Source organism: Lathyrus oleraceus, chromosome 6, assembly GCF_024323335.1.
Source record: "Lathyrus oleraceus cultivar Zhongwan6 chromosome 6, CAAS_Psat_ZW6_1.0, whole genome shotgun sequence".
In the NCBI taxonomy this organism is placed as follows: domain Eukaryota; kingdom Viridiplantae; phylum Streptophyta; class Magnoliopsida; order Fabales; family Fabaceae; genus Lathyrus; species Lathyrus oleraceus.
This window is the reverse complement of record NC_066584.1, coordinates 304,764,494-304,772,245: the sequence shown is the minus strand read 5'-3', so window position 1 is coordinate 304,772,245 and position 7,752 is coordinate 304,764,494. Positions and strand designations below refer to the sequence as shown.

Genomic DNA, 7,752 nt, shown 5'->3' with positions numbered 1-7,752 from the left:
ATTTAAATGCAAGTTTGACCAATGTTTGACTTTTTGATGTAAACCTTTTTCTACCATTTGGCCAATTGGAACAGCTCAGAAATGTCATTTAAAATGTGGTTGCAAAGTCAAAATATGCAGTACACAAGGCCATTGCTTGGTTGCTTGAATTGTAAGAAAAGTACCATTTAACCATACTTGTCCATACCATTCACCATGCCTTGCCTTGCACCTCAAAAGGACAGCAATTATGCAGCATTTTCTCTGTCATTAGAGCCTCACTTGCAGCCTAAACCAACAACAATAGAAGGCCATGCTTGCTTACTTGAGATTAGGGGGAAAAGGACAAATGCTACCATACTTCCAACAATAATTTGTACTGTCCATAGCAGATTTTTCATCCACCATTTTGCTGTCAAGGGCAAGGGCATTAGCAGCAGCATGGCATACAACTCACTCATGTTGACTCTCTCCTACTGGCATTCCTATTTTTTCTGCCAAGAACAACCATACCCTCCTGCATTTCCTGTCATGAAAGGGCTGCTAGCAGCATACCACCATACTGCAGCAGAAAATCATGCCCTCACCTTGCCATTTTCTGTCAACAAACATAACAAACCACACTGGATACAGCATTCTAAAAACTCACCCTTGCTAGTTGCTTTGCATTTCAGAAAATCCATGGCAGCCACATAGCAGGACCATTCATCACTCATCCTAAAAAAAGATCACTTGGCCATTTTGCATTTTTCCTGCCATCAAAACTGGTAGCAGCAACTAATCCTGCCTTGCCAACCATATCAGTTTTTTCCATCTCAGTTTCTCATTTTACAAACCTTGCCTTTGCCTTACCACCAGAAGCAGCTTCCAATAGCCATTGCCTTTAAACCAACCTCTCATTCATCTTCAAAAGACAACCTCTTCTTGCACTTCTTCAAGACCTATTCAAAAACACCAAGGGAGGTAACCTAACTCTGGCCTGGCTTTAAACAAGAAACATCAAACAATTGCATTTCCTGTCAAACCCCGCATTAGCAGACCAGCAAAAATTCTCAAACCTCACCCTTGCTATGCATTTCATTTTGCTGCCACAAACAACATAGAACTCTTGAAGATTACCTGCCATGAAAAAACCAGTAGCATTCTAAAACCTCACCTGGCCATTTTGCTTTACATTTCAAAAAATCTGTCACCACATCAAAACAAATTTTCTGAACCTAGATGTTCTGTCATAACAGACCAACAAAACCAACCCTAGCATCATCTTGCATTGATTCACTCATTACACCCTGCATTGCATTCATTCCAACCCTGCCTTGCAACCACCAAACCAACATGACATGACCTAACCTCATTCATTCAAGCTCATCCCACTTGCATTAACCAACAAAACCTAACCAACTTCCTACAATCTCTAAAAACCACCCAACTGCATTTTGGCCATTCTTCCAAAGTTTGCTAGCAGCAAACAACCCATTCACCTTGCCTTGACATCCCACAAGAAACATCCAACTTCACTCATCACTCATACAGCACTCCCAAAACTCACCTTACCTTGCAATTTGTCTGTCCATACATAACAAAACTAAGCCTGGCTTTGCATTCCCATTTTCTGTCAACAAAAAGACAGTGGTAGCAACTGTAAAGAAGACCAGCAACAAAGCCTTGCTTAACTCCCTCATCCCACAACTGCCATCTTGCATTCCAACTTCTTATATCCAAAACCAATGAACTAAGTTGGCTTGACAACATCCTGCAGCAAACACCCTTGGCAACACTTGACCAACCATTTTTTCACCATGCTAAAAACCTGGCCATTACCACTTGACAATCTTCTCACCATTTTGTAACCCTAAGAAGCAGCCTTCAACAGACCAAAAACGTTGCTCTCTCACTTTTGCATTTTGGCTCCTCTTGCATTTTCTGCCAAAATCTCCATAACCCTCAAGCAAAACTTGATTCCTCCATGCTCTAACCAACATTGCAAGCTCATTCCAAGCATCATCCATCACCTGCACAGCATTTTCAACTCTGTTTTTCTTCAACCACTCTCCATGGCAGTTTGGATTTAAAGTTAAATGGAGCAAGTTTGAGCTCAAATAACTTCATCATCCATCACTTGGAGCTTGGACCTTTGACTGTTTGAGCTGACAGCATCCAAAATATCATTGCATCTCAACTTTTCTGCAGAAATCAAGTAAATTTCGACCCCTTTATTTTGTTAAATTGACACATGTTTCATAAAGATCTTTCAATGCTGAGCTTAGTGATGCTTTCACTTTTTGAAAATAGTGGTGTATCCATGAAGATATGATGAGATAAAGTTTGATGTTTGAAAATGTTTCCTGTGATTTCTTGTTGTGTAGTTCAAATTAATGAAAATAGGGTTTGGATTGTTGTTGTATGATGTTTGATGATTACAATGGTATGCTCAATTGACATTTTTGGGGAGAAATTAAGAAATTCGAATTTGGGGATGATGATGAACATAAACCCTAGTTTCCCAATTTATTTTTCCAGAATTTTTCACATTCACACGTGCATGGCCTCTTTCAACTCACCAACCAATGAAAACATTTCATTTTGTGCCCAAAACGACTGTGTTTGGTTAAGTGAATCAGAGAATTACAAAAATGCCATTTTCTCAATATAAATTCAATTAATTTCTTCACTTTGATTACCAATCTTCCAAAATTCATAACTTGCTCATTTTTGATCCAATTTGAATGGGATTTTTTGTGTTATGTTCATCATGATCTCTACTTTTTTATCATAATTTTTCCAGAATTTTTGGATGAGTGGTTTTTAAATGGCCTTAGGGTTTGTGACATGTGACCAAATTTTGTACATTTTGCCAAATCAATTGTGAAATGATGAGAATGTGTCCAATGGCTCCCAAATTTTTTGTGCTTAAACTAGACACATTCATGGTGATTTTGGTGTAGAGTTTGTGAATTTATCATTTGTGGTTTGTGAGATATGATTTTTTGAATTGGGATGTGACAATTTGTGTCACACCATTGATGTCCAACTTCATGATTTTCATTACCATGCTTCTTGACCTCTAAATGGATTGAAATTTTGCATGAGCCTACTCTTGTATGTCTAGTTGACTTGTGAATTTTCTTGGATTTATTTGAACTATTTTCCTAATTGTTTGAGATTTTATCCCCTGCCTAGTCAATTGTTGACTTTGTGTGACACCTGTTCCCACTTCATTGGTGAAATTCTCATACTTTATTAGATGGACACGAAATTTTGCATGAGATAACTAGACATCCTCATCTTTGCCATGGTTTTGATCCCATTCATTTATCATACACCATTCTTGACTTATGATTTTTCTAAGTTGATGCATGTTTGGTTGACTTCTTTGAGCATGTTCAAATTGGCTTTGACTTTCTGATTTTCATTGACTGCCTTCCACTTGTCCAAATGGGATGAAATTTGACATGCTTACCATGCTATGTGTTAGGTTTGATCATGATTTATTTGGTGATTTTTGGAAAATGTTTAGATTGCTTTTGATGCAAGTCTTGTTGTTGACTTCTATGAGCTTCTGTTTGCCATGTTTTGACCTAAATGGTTCATGAAATGATGATAGTGATTGATATGGATGTGAACCCAATTGGTTTTGTTTCCTAATTGTTTGAACATGATTTTGGATACTCATCCTTTACTGTTTGGACTTTTCCATTCATTTTTGACCCTAGGCTTCCCCTAGTGGTCCTGCTACTCACCTTTGAGTTTGTGATTTCAGGTTGACCATCAAATGGCCATTGAGACCAATTCTTTTGACTGAGCTTGCTTGAATATTGTGTCTAACCTCTTTGTTTTGTAGGTGGCTTGGCTCACATGCCTTAAGCCTTGTGCCTTGCACATCCATGTGCCTCTAATGGACTGTTGGTGTCTGTTTCTGTCTGTCTTGTTTGAAGTTGCATACTAACATCTGCTTGACTGTTTCAGGTGCTTTAGTTGCTTAGTTCCTTGTGAACTTTTTGCTTTGCTTTGCTTGTATAAGCAATTTGCATTGAGGTATGTCTCTTTTACTTCATGTAGTCTGGAAGACCTGGCCTGTTACTTGGCCAGGCAACTGTCTGAAGCCCCCCTTAAGAGGCAATGTTTGTGGATGTTTAACTTTGTCCTTGCATAGAGTCAAAGACCTCAATGAGGCAATTGGTGGAAGGTAGGGATATGCAATCTATCCCCCACTATTCAGTGTGTCATCCGCTTTGCTCACACCACTGTGTTGATGCATTGCAGATACAAACCCAAGATCTTGTACAATTGTACAGTTGAGTCAGTTTTAATGTGTAGAAGGGTTCCCACTTTCTGAACCCACACATTCTTGTCTTGAGCTCTCCCAGGCCAGGGATAAGAGCTGTGAGGTCTCATCCTCACTTCATCCTTTCATCTGCTTCACCTTAGCCCCTCAATGGCAAGGTTAAGAGCAACACTCACCCAGTTCCAGAGGTTTGTTTGTTGAGGTTGATATGACCCCTTGACTAAAACCTAACCCTTGTTTGAGCCACTTGTTTGTGTATAGCGTGTGCTATCTGTGCTTGTAGGATAGTTTGACTTGCTTCCTGTGCAAGTTAGGATAGTTTGACTTGCTTCCTGTGCAAGTTAGGATAGTTTGACTTGCTTCCTGTGCAAGTTAGGATAGTTTGACTTGCTTCCTGTGCAAGATAGGATTGTTTGGCTTGCTTCCTGTGCAAGTTAGGATTAGTTTAGACTTGCTTCCTGTGCAAGTTAGGTTTTGCTTGGCTTGCTTCCTGTGCAAGTTAAGTGTGTGTGGCTTGCTCCCTGTGTGAGCCATACTTAGGATAGGTTGGCCCTTGTGCCATTTAGCTAGAAACCTTAACTTAGGGATGATCTGCATGACAACATCTAGGCTCGAGTCGTAGTCTCCCTAGTTGTGTCTCCCTCTGTTATCTGGTTAGGCTAGACCTTTATCCCTGCGTAGGGGAACTACATCGCCCTGATCTTCATACCAGATGAAGTATGTAGGCAGGAGATTGAGCTGATCTCTCCGGGCGCCCTTTCTTTCTTTTGTGTGTGTTGTCTGACCGTTGCTAGGCTCGAGTGCCTGACTCCTTAGCAATTTGTTGTCTGTCTGTTTGAGTGTGTGCTTGACAGTTATAGGCTCGAGTCCCCGACTCCCTATTAACTTGTTGTGTTGTTGTGTGCTTGGAAGCTGATGTAAGTCCATCGAGTGGCATTTGGGTTCCAGTGTGCGTGTGTTTGGTTCGGATGCTGATGTAAGCCCAGCAATTGGCATTCAGGCTCCATGTTTGCCTATTTGTGTTTGTTTGTGCGTGTGTCAGCTGAGCTACGAATGCTCTGATTCTTCTCTCGTCCGAGAAGATACGTATGCATAGGATGCGATATCCTAGCGAGCATGTGTCGTTTCCCCAGTCCGAACTACTTCGACTCTGATGTCTATGCCTGATAGACTAAGTAGGCCCAGGATGCGACATCCTGCCGAGTTCAGTTTCAGTCAGTCTCTTTCGTTTCTTTCAGCCAGTGTGTGTGTGTTTATGAGCAGTGTTTAGCAACCAATTATCCTTCCTTTTGTGCGTGGATCCCGTAGAGTACTACGGATGCGTAGGGGTGCTAATACCTTCCCTTCGCATAACCGACTCCCGAACCCATCCTCTTTGGTCGCGAGACCATGTTCTTTCCCAGGTTTACTCTGAGCGTTTCCTTTCCCTCTTTTGGGATAAATAACGCACGGTGGCGGCTCTGTTGTTCTTGTTTCCCCGCCGGTTTTTCGCGCGATGCGACACGTTCAAGAATTGGGAAAGAATGAATTCAATTTTCTCTTCACCTACTTCGAAGGTGAGTCGTCCTCGTTTTACGTCTATGATTGCACCGGCAGTTGCTAAGAATGGTCTTCCCAGTATAATGGGTGTAATATCATCTTCTCTAATGTCCATAATTGTAAAATCAGTAGGAATGTAGAATTGACCTATGCGTACGGGAACGTTTTCAAGGATTCCTACAGGATATTTGATGGAACGATCTGCTAGTTGCACAAACATTTTGGTTGGTCTTAATTCTCCCATTTCCAGTTTCTTACATATGGATAAAGGCATAACGCTAATTCCGGCTCCTAAATCGCATAAGGCTTTGTCGATGACAAATTTTCCTATGTGACAGGGTATAGAGAAACTACCTGGATCCTTGAGTTTAGGGGGCATGTTTTGGATTATAGCGCTACATTCGGCAGGGAGTGTAACGGTTTCGCTATCCTCAAGTTTCCTCTTATTAGAAAGGATTTCTTTTAAGAATTTAGCATATGAGGGCATCTGCGTAATAGCTTCGGTGAACGGAATTGTAACGTTTAATTGTTTAAGGAGATCAACAAATTTTCTAAATTGGCCCGCATCTTTGGTTTTAACAAGCCTTTGAGGGTAAGGTATAGGTGGTTTGTAAGGTGGTGGAGGTACATAAGGTTCCTTCTTTTTTAGGGTTTCCTTATTACTCTCTTTCTTTTCCTTAGGTTCACTTTCCTCAGTTGATTTCTTAGGGTTTTGGTTTTCTATCCTTGGATCAGACGGTCCTTCCACTTCCGTTCCACTTCTTAATATAATTGCATGAGCGTGGCTTCTCGGGTTAGGTTGGGGCTGTCCAGGGAATGTACCAGTTGGGGCAGCAGTAGGTGCTTGTTGTTGGGCTACTTGTGATATTTGTGTTTCCAGCATTTTGTTATGGGTAGCCAAGGCATCTACTTTGCTTGCTAGTTGTTTAAGTTGTTCGCCAGTGTGTACATTCTGGTTTAAGAAATCTTTATTGGTTTGTTGTTGGGAAGCTATAAAGTTTTCCATCATGATTTCCAAGTTGGATTTCCTAGGGGCGTTATTGTTAGGCATGGATGTGTTCGGTTTCTGATATCCCGGAGGTATAGCTGGGGCTTGATTTGGAGACTGTCCAGGTGCGTACAAAGCGTTATTGCTCTTATATGAAAAGTTTGGATGGTTCTTCCAATTTGAGTTATAGGTGTTCGAATAGGGGCTTCCTTGAGCATAGTTTACTTGCTCTGCTTGGATTCCTGTCAAGAGTTGACAGTCCGTAGGAGTGTGGCCTTGGATTCCACAGACCTCGCAATTCTGAGTTATAGCAACCACGGCGGCTGGGGGTGATACGTTTAAACTTTCAATTTTCTGGACCAAAGCATCCACTTTTGCGTTAACGTGATCAAGGTTACTTATCTCGTACATGCCAGTTTTCGTTTGAGGTTTTTCCACCGTTGTTCGTTCGGTTCCCCACTGATAGTGGTTTTGGGCCATGCTCTCGATAAGCTGGTAAGCATCAGCATAAGGTTTGTTCATTAATGCACCACCTGCAGCGGCGTCTATTGTTAACCTTGTGTTGTATAAGAGACCATTATAAAATGTGTGAATTACTAACCAGTCTTCCAAACCATGGTGTGGGCAAAGTCTCATCATGTCTTTGTATCTTTCCCATGCTTCGAAAAGAGACTCGTTGTCTTTCTGTTTAAATCCGTTTATCTGGGCTCTTAACATAGCTGTTTTGCTTGGCGGAAAGTATCGGGCAAGAAAAACTTTCTTCAACTCGTTCCATGTGGTGACTGAGTTGGAAGGGAGAGATTGAAGCCATCTTCTAGCGCTATCTCTTAATGAGAAAGGAAAAAGACGAAGTCGAATTGCCTCTGAAGTGACACCATTAGCTTTAACAGTATCAGCGTATTGGACAAATACGGATAAATGAAGGTTTGGATCCTCGGTAGGATTTCCAGAGAATTGGTTC

The 7,752-nt window shown here is 41.2% G+C and overlaps 1 pseudogene; it reads left to right on the top strand.

Moving 5' to 3' along the window:
* Positions 1-7,401: 7,401 nt before the first annotated feature.
* On the top strand, positions 7,402-7,501 carry LOC127099061 (uncharacterized; annotated as a pseudogene).
* Positions 7,502-7,752: the final 251 nt, after the last annotated feature.